Here is a 16,900-nt window from a genome sequence, read left to right as displayed (position 1 = left end):
AATACTACACTAGATTGTTTATAAATATGTAATTTCTTAGAGCAGTGCATTGAGCATATGGAAGGACAGATTAGATCCAAAAATCTGTAGTTTGTGTCAGTAGAGACCTGATCCAATTAAGTTTGTTGAAAATTTTATTTTCAAACTTCCATTTAATGTGAAAAACAATTCCTCTCTTTTCAGAGCTCCTCTAAGGCAAGCAAATGTGGAATTTGTAGAGAAGATAAACAGACCGTGATGTGATTATAACCAGGTGTTGAGGTATGCAGCACTTACTATTCATAAGATAAAAGTCTTTCCTTCCTGTCTTCATCTGCAAACAGGGCAGGGATTTAAGGAAATTAATTTCAACAAGAGGGTTTATGTGCTCCTAATATTTGGAGCAAAGCTAACAATTATGCACAGCAACGGTATTTTTTTCTGTGATAACAAAGCAGTGACTTAAGATTCAGAGGGTGAGCGCAACCTGCACCAAGGACTTAAAGTCAGGAGGCATTTGGACAGAGTACTATGCAAACAAAGAAGTATGTATTTATGCTGAAAAATCTCAACTTGACGTTTTAATGTTAACTTCTGGCTTTACTTTAATTACTAGAAACATAGGGCCAGATTTTTAAAGGTTTTTAGGTGCCTAAACATGAAGATAGATGAGCAGTGGGGTTTCTCTAAAGCACCTAGGCACCCAAAGTCTATTGATGCTTCTGAAAAATACCATTAGGAACCTACCTGCATCTTTAAGCATCTAAATATCTTTAAAAATCTGGGCCTTTACTCACCACTACTCCCACACTCAAGTTCAAATTAAGAACAGACCAAAACGAAAAGGAAGAGCACGAAGAATTTGTGAGCCACATAAATATAGTGAAGCTTTGGTGTATAATTTTTATGTCCGCACTCACAGGCTTGTTATGTTGGTGCATATGAAGTACAAGTACATTTCAATTCAGTGAACAATCGTTCTGTGGTTGAGTGTTCGCATTCTGTAGCTGCAACAGGAAAGTGAATTTCAGTGCTAGTGTATTTTGATCTTTTCGTATTTGCTTTCCATGAATTATCTTGTCCTAACGCCTTAACAATGCAAATACTCATGAAAATCAAGTAAGTGTGACTGACTATTGATCAAAGGCTAAGTATTTTCCTTTGCTAGTCAGTTGTAAAACTTACAATTTGCTATTTCCTACAAGGAAGTGCACTGGCATGGACTTCTGCACCTGTTCAGAGTCTTATTCAGACTCCATGCTAGTTTACTTACTTGCAGGATCACAACCTTTGTCAGTTACATAAGTCAATCAGCCAGGGTGAGCTGGCGGACAAGAGATAATTGCTAAGAAGTTAATGAAGATATGACCAAATTTGAAAATGTTGTTTTCTGACATCAATATGTGAAGGTGAAATTCACTCAATGAATTATTTGCCTCTAATCTGAAGAGATGAAAGAATGTTTTCTAGCTAGCAGCAGACTTTGTTCTTTCAGTATATTAGGTATCCTAAAATGCATTCTACATTGCTATGGAATGAAACAAGACAGATAGCAACACAAAAAACTCTGGGGGCCTCATGTTCCCCTCTCTTTATGCAGGAGGAGAGGAGCCAAGAGAGAAAGTAGACTGTAGGGAGCAGTGATCCACCCAGACCAGACCTACACCGTCCCGGACCGCAGTATCTTTGATAACCTATTTCTGGTTGGGGATTTTTTGGAACTCGGGCCTAGAGACGGTCTGTCGTTCGCCCTCCTGTTCCTAGATCAGGAGAAGGCGTTTGACAGGGTGGACCACGGGTACCTCCTGAACACTTTGCAAGCCTTTGGCTTCGGACCCCAGTTTGTGGGTTTTCTCCGGGTGCTGTACGCCTCCACAGAGTGTCTGGTTAAGCTCAACTGGACCCTGACTGAACAGGTCAGCTTCGGGTGAGGAGTATGGCAGGGGTGCCCCCTCTCGGGCCAGCTGTACGCTCTCGCGATCAAGCCCTTCCTCTGCCTCCTCCGCAGGAGATTGATAGGGTTGATGCTGTGGGAGCCGGAGCTGCGGCTGGTCCTGTTGGCGTATGCCGATGACGTGCTCCTTGTGGTCCAGGACTCGGGCAACTTGGAGTGGGTGGAGGCTTGCCAGGCCATCTATGCGGCAGCCTCCTCCGCCCGGGTCAACTGGGTCAAGAGCTCTGGCTTGGCAGTAGGAGATGGGCGGCGGGCAAGCTCCCTCCCACCCACGCTTCAGACCATCCGGTGGAGCGCAGGTCCGCTGCTCTACCTCGGTGTTTACCTTTCTGCCACACATCCCTCTCCACCGGAGAACTGGGAAAATTTAGAGGGCGGGGTGATAGAGCAGCTCTGGAAATGGACGGGACTACTCCGATGTCTCTCCCTCCGTGGGAGAGTGCTGGTGCTTAATCAACTAGTCCTGTCCAACCTCTGGTACCGGCTCAACACCCTGGTCCCAGCCCCAGGTTTCCTGACCAACCTCCGGATATCGATTCTGGGGTTCTTTTGGTCAGGAATGCACTGGGCCCCTGTAGGGGTTCTTCATCTACCCCTGAAGGAAAGAGGACAGGGCCTGAAGTGTCTACACACTCAGGTCTGCGTCTTCCGCCTCCAGGCCCTACAGAGGCTCCTCTATAGTGCAGGCAGTTCGGCGTGGAGCATACTGGCGCATGCCATCCTGCGCCACATCTGAGGGCTCCGATATGACCGGCAGGTCTTTTATCTCCGTCCGGGAGGTCTTCCGCAAGAACTCTCTGGGCTGCCGGTCTTCTACCAGGACCTCCTCTGGACTTGGAAACTGTTTTTAACGACCAGGTCCGTGGCAGCCACCGAGGGGGTAGATCTCCTCGCGGAGCCCCTGCTACACAACACCCAACTCCGTGTGCAGGTGGCGGAGTCCCGCTCGGTGCGCCAGAGCTTGATCCTGGCAGAAGTCACGAGAGTCGGCGACCTCCTGGACTACGACCGGGGAGACTGGCTGGATCCCCTGAGGCTTGCCCGGTGCATGGGGCTCTCCAGACCTCATACCCCCCGGCGCGTACTTCAGGAGGTGAAGGCCACTTTGCCGCCCGCTGCTCGAGCTTACCTCGATCGGGTCCTGCTCAAGGGCACGCCCCACCCACCCTCTACCCCAGGCCCGCCAGACCTTTTAATTGGACCCCTGCCCCGTAGACCCAATCGACCCCCTCACCCCTTTACGGCGAGCCGGCTGCATGAACTGCAGCCGGTACGCTTCCAAACCACGCCAAGGAAACATCTATACACACTCATGCTTCACGCCCTCACCCTAGTGTCCCACCCCGACACAAAGTGGAGAGACCTTCTGCCACCTTTGGAGGTGAGCAACCCCGGTGGGCCAGCCTATATTCCACCTTGGTTCCGAGGCCCGTCGGGGACATCAGTTGGCGGCTCCTTCACGGAGCTGTGAGCACGGGCACATACTTGGCACGGTTCAACCCCATCCCAGATACCTGTCCCTTTTGCGGTGTGAGGGAAACCCTGGCGCACGTATATTTGGAGTGCGCCAGGCTGCAGCCCCTGTTCCAGCTCCTCACGAATCTTTTATTACGTTTTAGGTTGCATTTTTCCCTCTCATCTTTTTATTTATGCACTCCCCATCCGTGGCCTCACAAAGTCGCGGGATCTCCTAGTTAACCTCCTCCTGGCCCTGGCTAAAACGGCCATCTATAAAACCAGAGAGAGGAGGTTGGCCGATGGAGTTTTCTGTGACTGTAGGGCCGTTTTCCGATCCTCGGTCCGTTCATGTAACCAGGCGGAGTTCCTCTGGGCGGCGTCCGCCAACTCCCTTGATGCTTTTGAGGAGCGGTGGGCGCTGTCCGAGGCTCTCTGCTCGGTGTCCCCGTCCAGCTCCCTTTGTTTTGACCCTTTGATTGGGGGAGAGAGTAAGGGACCCCAGCCCCAGCCATTGCTGCTGCGGACACCACCACCTTAGAGGGGTCCTTTCACACGTGGGTGCACGTGGCCCCCCCCCGGTTGTCCACCCCACAGCCTGCCCCTTTTGTTGGGTGCTTTCAGAGGAGGGAATTGTTGGTGACACTCGGGCGTGGCGCCTGGTAACTTGAGGGGGTGGCAGACCTTGAGAGTCGATGAAGCCCCCTCACTCTGGACCATCAGGTAACTCGGAAGGGTGGAAGACCACAAGAGTCGAGGAAGCCCCCCACTCTGGGCCCAGGCAAGCTTGAACACTTCCCTCCCCTGAAGCTAATGAGGAAACAATTGTGATCGGTTGCTGTGTTACACATTGCATATGCTGTTGTTTTGTTTTGTAAGTGTGTTGTGCAAATAAAAAAACCCACCTTTTTTGCTTCCAAAAAAAAAAAAAATTACTCTCCTGTAGCCATCTGGCCTGACCTGTCACATATTCCCCCCTCTGCTCAACACTACGGGGTTGGGCAACTTGGGACGTCAGGCAGTGTACTCGTGACAAGCCATCTGCATTGCCATGGTGGCTTTCAGCCCGGTGTTGTATGGTGAATTGGAAAGGTTGTAGGAACAGGAACCATCTGGTCACCCTTGCGTTCTTCTCTTTATTTCGCTGCATCCACTGGAGGGGTGCATGGTCGGTCACAAGAGTAAACCGTCATCCCAGAAGGTAATAATGTAGTGTTTCCATGGCCCATTTCACAGCTAGGCACTCTCTTTTGTTTAAAAAAAAAATTACTCTCCTGTAGTCATCTAGCCCGACCCTGTCACAGTATATAAAATCTCCCCACTGTATTTTCTACTGCATGCATCCGATGAAGTGAGCTGTAGCTCACAAAAGCTTATGCTCAAATAAATTTTAGTCTTTCAAAAGCCTTTTGTGTTTGATGCACTCTTCTCCCACTGACTTCAATGGGAGTTTTAGCAATAACTTCAATAGAAACAGAGTTAGGCCAGTGCTGGGTGCTTTACACATCCCTACCCCAACTTTAGGTCCTATTCTTTCCTCTAAAATGGGCACAAATGATATAAAGTGAAACATTTGGAGATTGTAAAGAGGCAGCATGCAGATTTTTTTGTCGTGTAAGCATGAGGGGAAAATAGACTTTTCTCTTTGATTAGTATAGTGTCCAAACGCTGTATTTTGCTTTAATGATGAATTTTATAGAACAATATTCTGTATTTGGGAGGCAAAAAAAAACCTTTTAAAATTATAAACACTTTTATTCTTTTTCTAATAACCTACAGATGGTAAGTGATGCCCCTTACCAATATTGTATTTGAGTCACTGGCAGAGTGAGAAATGAGATAATTAAAAGGTCACAATATACTAGGTTATTCTGGGGTCACTGGGAAAGACAACTGGCTGAGTATCAGCAATCCCTCAAGAATGGGACTGTGACAAAGTGGGGATTTTCCCTTGTTATGTTGTATGTGAGCCTTACTGTTGAGCCTATGTGAGTTTTACTGTTTTGTATGAATACTGTGTGTGCCTCAGTTTCCCTGTGTGCTGCACCAATGCCTAGGCGATGGGATAAGGGTGTGTGGCTGAGACCCTGTAACCTGAGACCCAGGAGGAGGATGCGACCAGGTGACACTTTGCCTGGGAAGCGAAACAAAGACCAGGAGGAGGAGCAGCGGGGGGTATCTAAGGTCGGGTCACTGGAAGCTGAGCAGTCTGCTTGAGGGGGACTGGAATGGGGAGTCCTGGGTGTCTGGCCCGGGATTCCTCCAAGATGGACTTGGCTGAAAGTTACTGATTTCTGGGCTAACAAGTTCTGTTCTACGCTGTGTTCCTGTCGACTAATAAACCTTCTGTTTTATGCTGGTTGAGAGTCACTGCTGACTGTGGAGTTGGGGTGCAGGGCCCTCTGGCTTTCCCAGGAGCCCCGCCCGGGTGGACTCGCTGCGGGAAGCGCACAGTGTGGAAGGGGATGATGAATGCTCTGAGGTCAGACCCAGGAAGTTTGAAGCTGTGTAAGCTTCTTGCCCTGGTGACAGTATGCTCAGAGAGAGGAGGCTCCCCCCAGAGTCCTGACTGGCTTCATACAGAGCAGTTCCAGAACATCGGACCTATGACTCTGTGACAGGGACTAAAAGCAGTGCCCTGCCTCAGAGGTTCTTAAACTTGTTGATGCTTAGGCCACATCTGAAAAGGTGTCTGGTAGACCATCTCCCCTCCCATTCTGACCATGCAGACCAAGACCACCATCTTCCTTCCTACTTGCAATCCTACAATACCCCTATAGCAATTTCAGCAATTGTTTATACAGACAAATACTATTTGGAAAGCATAGCATTAAAGATAATAAAGGTGACTGAAGAAGCTCAGTCCTCTTTGAAACGGTGACTGTACTTTGGCTAATTTCATTACGTGTATTGCAGTAACACATGCAGGCCCCAACCAGGGATGAAGGCCCCATTATGCTAGGTGCTTTGTACATGGAATAAGAGTGAGTCCCTACCCAAAGAGCTTAGAGATAAGATTTTCAGGAATTACTAGTGACTTTTGATGCCCCAATTTTTGGGTGCGCTGCCTGAGACACTTTAAAGGGACCTGTTTTAGACAGCAGGTGCTCACTCTCTGAAACACAAGTCTGTAAGGTGTCTCAAGTAGAGCACCTACAAATGGAGGCACCAAAAATTACTCTGAAAATCTTGGTCTATTGTTGGAGCTATCAGGGGGTGGTACACACAAACGAGGAAGGACAAACAGTGAACTGACTGCTCCTTAAAATACTAAACCATTGCAGCATACCAGTTGCCTAGCCATTGTCAAGTGTTTCATATACATCCATCACTGCAGAGCTGACCTGAGGAATTTTCACCTTTTCACTCCCATCAGTTCTGTCTCAGGCTAGGTCGTCATTACAGAATTAACTCTGGTTATCTACACTTCAGTTAACTCCTTAAATTAACCTAGCTCAGGAAGGGCAGAACAACACTTGAGCTGCACAGAGTGATAGGATTAGCAGCTCACTAGTTGTGCTAACTCAAGCTGTTGCTTGTACCTGGGGTCAAGCCAATTCTGGGCAGCAGTGACCATGAGATGGTCGAGTTCAGGATCCTGACACAAGGAAGAAAGGAGAGCAGCAGAATACGGACCCTGCACTTCAGAAAAGCAGACTTTGACTCCCTCAGGAAACTGATGGGCAGGATCCCCTGGGAGGTTAATATGAGAAGGAAAGCAGTCTAGGAGAGCTGGCTGTATTTTAAAGAAGCCTATTGAGGGTGCAGGAACAAACCATCCCGATGTGCAGAAAGAATAGCAAGTATGGCAGGTGACCAGCTTGGCTTAACACAGACATCTTTGGTGAGCTTAAACACAAAAAGGAAGCTTACGGGAAGCGGAAACTTGGACAGATGACTAGGGAGGCGTATAAAATTATTGCTCAAGCATGCAGGGGTGTAATCAGGAAGGCCAAAGCACAATTGGAGTTGCAGCTAGCAAGAGACGTGAAGGGTAACAAGAAGGGTTTCTACAGGTATGTTAGCAACAATAAGGTCAGGGAAAGTGTGGGACTCTTATTGAATGGGGGAGGCAATCTAGTGACAGATGATGTGGAAAAAGCTGAAGTACTCAATGCTTTTTTTGCCTCAATCTTCACAGACAAGGTCAGTTCCCAGACTGCTGCACTGGGAAGCACAGTATGGGGAGCAGGTATGCAGCCTTCAGTGGTGAAAGAACAGGTTAAGGACTAAATAGAAAAACTGGACATGCACAAGTCCATAGGGCTGGATGGAATGCATCCGAGGGTGCTAAGGGAGTTGGCTGACGTGATTGCAGAGCCATTGGCCATTATCTTTGAAAACTCATGGTGACTGGGGGAGGTCCCTAGACGATTGGAAAAAGGCAAATATAGTGCCCATCTTTAAAAAAGGGAAGAACCGGGGAACTACACACCAGTCAGCCTCACCTCAGTCCCTGGAAAAATCATGGAGCAGGTCCTCAAGGAAACCATTTTGAAGCACTTGGAGGAGAGGAAGGTGATCAGGAACAGTCAACATGGATTCACCAAGGGCAAGTCATGCCTGACCAACCTGATTGCCTTCTATGATGAGATAACTGGCTCTGTGGATACGGGGAAAGCGGTGGACATGATATACCTTGATTTTAGCAAAGCTTTAGATATGGTCTTCACAGTATTCTTGCCAGCAAGTTAAAGAAGTATGAATTGGATGAATGGACTATAAGGTGAATAGAAAGCTGGCTAGATTGTCGGGCTCAATGGCTAGTGATCAGCAGCTCGATGTCTAGTTTGCAGCCAGTATCAAGCGGAGTGCCCCAGGGGTGGGTCCTGGGCCCGGTTTTGTTCAACATCTTCATTAATGATCTTGATGATGGAATGGATTGCACCCTCAGCAAGTTTGCAGATGAAACTAAGCTGGAGGGAGAGGCAGATATGCAACAGGGTAGGGATAGGGTCCAGAGGGACCTAGACAAATTGGAGGATTGGGCCAAAAGAAATCTGATGAGATTCAACAAGGACAAGTGCAGAGTCCTGCACTTAGGATGGAAGAATCCGATGCACTGCTACAGGCTGGGGACCAACTGACTAAGCAGCAGTTCTGCAGAAAAGGACCTGGGGATTACAGTGGACGAGAAGCTAGATATGAATCATAGAATCACAGAATATCAGGGTTGGAAGGGACCTCAAGAGGTCATCTAGTCCAGCCCCCTGCTCAAAGCAGGACCAATCCCCAACTAAATCATCCTGGCCAGGGCTTTGTCAAGCCTGATCTTAAAAACATCAAAGGAAGGAGATTCCACCACCTCCCTAGATAATGCATTCCAGTGCTTCACCACCCTCCTAGTGAAAAAGTGTTTCCTAATATCCAACCTAAACCTCCCCCACTGCAACTTGACACCATTACTCCTCGTTCTGTCATCTGCTACCACTGAGAACAGTGTGCCCTTGTTGCCAAGAAGGCTAATGGCATATTGGGCTTCATTAGTAGAAGCATTTCCAGCAGATCAAGGGAAGTGATTATTCCCCTCTCTTTGGCACTGGTGAGGCCACATAGAATCATAGAATATCAGAGTTGGAAGGGACCTCAGGAGGTCATCTAGTCCAACCCCCTGCTCAAAGCAGGACCAATCCCCAATTAAATCATCTCAGCCAGGGCTTTGTCAAGCCTGACCTTAAAAACTTCTAAGGAAGGAGATTCCACCACCTCCCTAGGTAACGCATTCCAGTGTTTCACCACCCTCCTAGTGAAAAAGTTTTTCCTAATATCCAACCTAAATCTCCCCCACTGCAACTTGAGACCATTACTCCTTGTCCTGTCATCCGCTACCACTGAGAATAGTCTAGATCCATCCTCTTTGGAACCCCCTTTCAGGTAGTTGAAAGCAGCTATCAAATCCCCCCTCATTCTTCTCTTCCGCAGACTAAACAATCCCAGTTCCCTCAGCTTCTCCTCATAAGTTATGTGTTCCAGTCCCCTAATCATTTTTGTTGCCTTCCACTGGACTCTCTCCTATTTTTCCACATCCTTCTTGTAGTGTGGGGCCCAAAACTGAACACAGTACTCCAGATGAGGCCTCACCAATGTCGAATAGAGGGGAACGATCAAGTCCCTTGATCTGCAGGCAATGCCCCTACTTATACATCCCAAAATGCCATTGGCCTTCTTGGCAACAAGGGCACACTGTTGATTCACATCCAGCTTCTTGTCCACTGTAACGCCTAGGTCCTTTTCTGAAGAATTGCTGCCGAGCCATTCGGTCCATAGTCTGTAGCGGTGCATTGGATTCTTCCATCCTAAGTGCAGGACTCTGCACTTGTCCTTGTTGAACCTCATCAGATTTCTTTTGGCCCAATCCTCCAAATTGTCTAGGTCCCTGTTTATATCCCTACCCTCCAGCGTATCTACCACTCCTCCTAGTTTAGTGTCGTCTGTAAACTTGCTGAGGGTGCAATCCATACCATCCTCCAGATCATTTATGAAGATATTGAACAAAACCGGCCCCAGGACCTACCCTTGGGGCACTCCACTTGATACTGGCTGCCAACTAGACATGGAGCCATTGATCACTACCCGTTGAGCCCGACAATCTAGCCAACTTTCTACCCACCTTATAGTGCATTCATCCAGTCCATACTTCTTTAACTTGCTGACAAGAATACTGTGGGAGACAGTGTCAAAAGCTTTGCTAAAGTCAAGGAACAACATGTCCACTGCTTTCCCTTCATCCACAGAACCAGTTATCTCATCATAGAAGGCAATTAGATTAGTCAGGCATGACTTGTCCTTGGTGAATCCATGCTGACTGTTCCAGATCACTTTCCTCTCATCTAAGTGCTTCAGAATTGATTCCTTGAGGACCTGCTCCATGATTTTTCCGGGGACTGAGGTGAGGCTGACTGGCCTGTAGTTCCCAGGATCCTCCTTTTTCCCTTTTTTAAAGATGGGCACTACATTAGCCTTTTTCCAGTCGTCCGGGACTTCCCCGGATCACCATGAGTTTTCAAAGATAATGGACAATGGCTCCGCAATCACATCCGCCAACTCCTTTAGCACTCTCGGATGCAGCGCATCTGGCCCCATGGACTTGTGCACGTCCAGCTTTTCTAAATAGTCCCTAACCACTTCTTTCTCCACAGGGGGCTGGTCACCTCCTCCCCATGCTGTGCTGCCCAGTGCTGTAGTCTGGGAGCTGACCTTGTTCGTGAAGACAGAGGCAAAAAAAGTATTGAGTACATTCGCTTTTTCCACATCCTCTGTCACGAGGTTGCCTCCCTCATTCAGTAAGGGGCCCACACTTTCCTTGACTTTCTTCTTGTTGCCAACATACGTGAAGAAACCCTTTTTGTTACTCTTAACATCTCTTGCTAGCTGCAACTTTAGGTGTGATTTGGCCTTCCTGATTTCACTCCTGCATGCCCAAGCAATATTTTTATACTCATCCCTGGTCATTTGTCCAATCTTCCACTTCTTGTAAGCTTCTTTTTTGTGTTTAAGATCAGCAAGGATTTCACTGTTAAGCCAAGCTGGTCGCCTGCCATATTTACTATTCTTTCTACACATCGGGATGGTTTGTCCCTGTAACCTTAATAAGGATTCTTTAAAATAAAGCCAGCTCTCCTGGACTCCTTTCCCCCACCTGTTATTCTCCCAGGGAATCTTGCCCATCAGTTCCCTGAGGGAGTCAAAGTCTGCTTTTCTGAAGTCCAGGGTCTGTATTCTGCTGCTTTCCTTTCCTCCTTGTGTCAGGATCCTGAACTCGACCACCTCATGGTCACTGCCTCCCAGGTTCCCATCCACTTTTGCTTCCCCTACTAATTCTTCAGATCTGGAGTACTGCATCCAGTTTTGGGCCTACCACTACAGAAAGAATGTGAACAAATTGGAGAGAGTCAAGTGGAGGGCAACGAAAATTATTAGGGGGCTGGGGCACATGACTTATGAGGAGAGGCTGAGGGAACTGAGCTTATTTAGTCTGTAGAAGAGAAGAGTGAGGGGGGATTTGATAGCAGCATTCAAATACCTGAAGCGGTGTTCCAAAGAGGATGGAGCTAGGGTGTTCTAAGTGGTGGCAAATGACAGAACAAGGAGCAATGGTCTCAGGTTGCAGTGGGGGAGGTCTACATTGGTTATTAGGAAAAACTATTTCTGTAGGAGGACAGTGAAGCACTGGAATGGGATCCCTAGGGAGGTGGTGGAATCTCCATCCTTAGAGGTTTTTAAGGCCCAGCTTGACAAGGCCCTGGCTGGGATGATTTAGTTGGGGTTGGTCCTGCTTTGAGCAGGGGGTTGGACTAGATGACCTCCTGAGGTCTCTTCCAACCCTAATCTTCTATGAGTCCATGTTAAAGTACCACCACACTCAACAATTCAGTGCAGTGAAACACTGCAGTGAAAACAAGCCTTCTGTTAGAAGCCACAGCCATATGAGCAATCAGCTCTTCAGAGACCGCCAGCAATTGCAAGTAGTGCACAGGCCACTGGTATCAGTTTGGCAATGTCTGCTTGCCCTATCTAATTTGCTGAAGAGAAAAAGCTTTCAGTGCCCTGTGCTGAAGGAATCCAGTGCTCAGACATTTGGGCAATATTTGTAGAGCAGTGATTGCTCAAAAGGGTATGTGATCTAGAGCAATAAAAGGACTTTAAACCAACATCAATGAATTTTAGAGCCTTTCTGAAAATTATTAACTCAATTTATTGCTTTACTGTATTTTTAAAAGGTTCATTATTGCAAAGTACCACGTAAGAGAGGGAAGGCAATGATGCAAACTAAAAATACCCAGGCACTGTTTTGTGAAAAGTTAGTTCCTTTGTGGTTTACTTTTATCTCTTACTAAGTATGAACTGATATATTGATGTTCCTCCACACAGAATTCAGAGACATCACGGGAAGTTTTGTGTGTGAAAGGAATAGAGGATTGCTAGACTGAGAAGTTGAAATATTTGAGAGGGTACAGAAAACCCACAAAAACTATTTGAGGACTGGAGAGACAATCTCAGCTGGCCCACTCCTGCTGACTTGGGCTCACGCTAAAGGGTTGTTTAATTGTGGTGTAGACATTCGGGCTTGAGGGGCAGCCCAAGCTCTAGGACACTCCCCCCTTGCGGGGTCCTATTGGCGGGAGTCCAGCCCAAGCCCAAATGTCTACACCGCAATGAAATAGCCCCTTAGTCCGAGCCCCAGGAGCCTGAGTCAGCTGGTGAGGGCCAGCCATAGGTTTTTAATTGCACTGTAGACCTACCCTTAAAGAGACCAATCTGTTTAGCTTACCATAAAAACTAAATTGACTTAATTACAGGGTATAAGTATCTTCACAGGGAGAAAATTTCAGGTATTAAAAGGCTCTAATCTAGTGGAAAAAGGTATAATGAAAACCAGTAGCTGGAAGCTGAAGCCAGACAAATTCAGATCAGAATTTAGACACAAATTTTTAACAGTCAGGGTATTTAACCATTGGAACAACCAATCAATGGAAATGGTGGTTTCTTCATTTCTCAAGGTCTTCAAATCAAGACAGGAAGCCTTTCTGGAAGATATGATCTAGTCAAACACAAGTTATTGCAGTCAGTACAGGGGTAACTGAATGAAAATTAATGGCCTGTGATATATAGGAGATAAGACTAGATGAGCTAATAGTCCCTTTTGGCCTTAAACTCTGAATCTGAAGTATTTCTTCGTCCCCAAGAAAGTAAGATCTTAGTCCCAATTCAGCAAACACAGGCCTGGTCTACACTACGGGGGTTAGGTCGAATTTACCTGCGTTAGGTCGATTTTAAAATGAATGTATCCACACAACCAACCCCGTTCCATCGACTTAAAGGGCTCTTAAAATTGACTTCTGTACTCCTCCCCGGCAAGGGGGGTAGCACTAAAAGCGACCTTGCTGGGTCGAATTTGGAGTAGTGTGGACGCAAATCGATGGTACTGGCCTCCGGGAGCTATCCCAGAGTGCTCCATTGTGACGGCTCTGGACAGCACTTTGAACTCCGATGCACTAGCCAGGTACACAGGAAAAGCCCCGGGAGCTTTTGAATTTCATTTTCTGTTTGGTCAGTGTGGTGAACTTAGCAGCACAGGTGACCATGCAGTCACCCCAGAATCGCAAACGAGCTCCAGTATGGACCGAATGGGAGACACTGGATCTGACTGCTGTATGGGGAGAAGCATCTGTGCAGGCAGAACTCCGATCAAAAAGAAGAAATGCAAATATACTTGCCAAAATTTCACAGGGCATGTTGGAGAGAGGCTACAACAGGGACACACAGCAGTGCCGCATGAAAGTTAAGGAGCTTAGGCAAGCCTACCAAAAGACAAAGGAGGCAAACAGTCGCTCCGGGTCAGAGCCCCATACATGCTGCTTTTATGATCAGCTGCATGGCATTCTAGGAGGGGACCCTACCACTACCCCACCACTGTCCGTGGACACCTGCAAGGTTTCATGCAACAGGGAGGAGGATTTTGTGGATGAGGAGGAGGAGGAGAATGCGCAGCAGGCAAGCGGTGAATCCGTTCTCCCCGGCAGCCCCCACAGGACCTTTTCATCACCCTGGAGCCAATACTCTTCGAAGGCGGGATCCCCGACCCTGAAGCTGGAGAAGGCACCTCTAGTGAGTGCACATTTGTAACTACAGTACAGGGTTTAAAAGCAATAGCGTTTAATGTTTGATTTGCCCTGAAGAATTGGGATGCATTTGTGGCCAGTACAGCTACTGGAAAAGTCTGTTCACATGTCTGGGGATGGAGCGGGAATCCTCCAGGGACATCTCCATGAAGTTCTCCTGGAGGTACTCTGAAAGTAGTCTGGAATCTTTGCAGCACAAAGCATGGCAGTGAATGGTCCTGGGTTTTGGTCGCATTTAAGCAACATTTGGTCTATATCAGGGATCTTAAACTCAAATCATCATGAGGGCCACATGAGGACTAGTACATTGGCCCGAGAGCCACATCACTGACACCCCCCACCCCGCTGCCCCTGGCCCCGCCCCACTCCACCCCTTCCATGAGGCCCTGCCCCTGCCTCGCCTCATCCCACCCCTTCCCCACCCCCATTCCAACCCCTTCCCCAAAGTCCTCACCCCAACTCTGCCCCCTCCCTACCCTATTCCAACCCCTTCCCCAAATCCCTGTCCCTGCCCTGCCTCTTCTCCACCTCCTCCCCTGAGCACACGGCTCCCCGCTCCTCCCCCTCCCTCCTGGAAAGCCCTAAGCGCTGCCAAACAGATGTTTGGCGGCAGGAAGCGCCTGGAGGTATGCAGAGGAGCGGGGACGCGGTGCACTAGGGGTGGGGGCAGCAGGTGAGGGGAGCTTAGTGGCCACAGGACATAACTTCGGGGGGCACCGGGGAGGGACCACGGGGAACTTGGCAGGCCACAACAAATAACTCCAAAGGCCTCATGCGGCCTGCGTGTTTGAGACCCCTGGTCTATATCTTTCTGTGTTAGCTTCAGGAGAGCGATATCATTCATGGTCACCTAGTTGAAATAGGGGAATTTTTGTAAGGGAACAGGAAAAGGACCCCGTTCATGCTGGGCTGTTTGCGCTTGGCTAAAAGAAATCATCCCGGAGAATAGCCACGCAGTGGGAGGTGTGTGCTGCACATCCCCCCAAAAACCGCAGCCCCTCCTTTTAAATGTGAAACCCAAACCATTGCTTGCTATGGGAACGGATGGTGCTGCAGTTTGAAAGCATTTCCACATGTTATGCATAAGAAGCCAACCCCACATACCCTTTGCCTTACCATGGCTGCATGGAAACCGAATTCTGTTGCCCAGCCGTGCGTGATGTGTCACCATACCGGCAGGCGCTCAATATAAAAGGCAAAATGCAACCTTGTACCTAAAGCACATGTGCTGTCTGCTCTGAATTGCTTGATTCACTGTGAAAGAGTCTCCCTTCTGTTCTCAGAAATGTATCATCTTAAATTTTACTCTCCTTTTTTGTCTCCCCCCAGGTGCAAATGTTTCTAGGCTCCCCCTATCATCTCTGTCCCTGAGGTTATCGCAGATTAGAAGGTGAAAAAAACCTCACTCACGATTACATGTTTTCAGAGCTCATACAGTCCTCCCGCACTGATAGGGCACAGCTGAATGCATGGAGGCATTCAGTGTTAGAGGCTAGGAAAGCATTAAGTGAGTGCGAAGAGCAGAGGCAGGAGGCAATGCTAAGGCTAATGGGGGAGCAAACGGACATGATGAAGCATCTGGTGCAGCTGCAGGAAAGCCAACAAGAGCACAGACCCCCGCTGCATCCATTGTACAACGACCTGCCCTCCTCCCCAAGTTCCATATCCTCTTCACCCAGATGCCCAAGAACATGGTGAGGAGGCTCCAGGCACCCAACCACTCCACTCCAGAGAATGGCCCAAGCAACAGAAGGCTGTCATTCAAACAGTTTTGATTTGTAGTGTGGCTACAATAAGCAATGTGGCCTTGTCCTTCCCTCCTCCCCCACCCCACCCCACTTGGGCTACCTTGTGAGTTATCTCCCTTTTTTTTTAAATTAATAAAGAAAGAATGCATAGTTTCAAAACAATAGTTACTCTATTTTGAACGGGGGAGGGTGGTTGGCTTACAGGGAATTAAAATCAACAAAGGGGGCAGGTTTGCAGCAAGGAGAAACACACAACTGTCACACCGTAGCCTGGCCAGTCATGAAACTGGTTTTCAAAGCCTCTCTGATGCACACCGCGCCTTGCTGTGCTCTTCTAATCACCCTGGTATCTGGCTGCTCAAAATCAGGCACCCGGCAATTTGCCTCAACCTCCCACCCCACCATAAACGTCTCCCCCTTACTCTCACAGATATTACGGAGCACACAGCAAGCAGCGATAACGATGAGAATGTTGGTTGCGCTGAGGTCTGACCTAGTCAGCAAACAGCGCCAGCGAGCTTTTAAACATCCAAAGGCACATTCTACCTCCATTCTGAACTTGCTCCTTACTACTGTCCAGGCTGCCTGTGTACGGCTTCATGAACCATGGGAGCAAGGGGTAGGCAGGGTCCCCAAGGATAACTATTGGCATTTCAACATCCCGAACGGTAATTTTCTGGTCTGGGAAGTAAGTCCCTTCTTGCAGCTGCTCGAACAGCCCGGAGTTCCTAAAGATGCGAGCATCACCTTTCCCGGACATCCCACGTTGATGTCAGTGAAATGTCCCTTGTGATCCACCAGTGCTTGCAGCACCATTGAGAAGTACCCCTTGCAGTTTACTTACTGGTTGACAAGGTGGTCCAGTGCCATGATAGGGATATGCGTTCCATCTATCGCCCCACCACAGTTAGGGAAACCCATTGCAGCAAAGCCATCCACTATGACCTACACATTTCCCAGAGTCACTGCCCTTGACAACAGAACATGAATGATTGCATTGACTACTAGGATTACAGCAGTCTCCACGGTAGATTTTCCCTCTCCAAATTGATTCCCAACTGACCGGTAGCAGTCAGGTGTAGCAAGCTTCCACAGGGCTATCGCCACTCGCTTCTCAACTGTCAGGGCAGCTCTCATCTTGG

The sequence above is a fragment of the Chelonia mydas genome, chromosome 5, assembly GCF_015237465.2.
Source record: "Chelonia mydas isolate rCheMyd1 chromosome 5, rCheMyd1.pri.v2, whole genome shotgun sequence".
Classification (NCBI taxonomy): domain Eukaryota; kingdom Metazoa; phylum Chordata; order Testudines; family Cheloniidae; genus Chelonia; species Chelonia mydas.
This window is presented reverse-complemented; position numbering follows the sequence as displayed.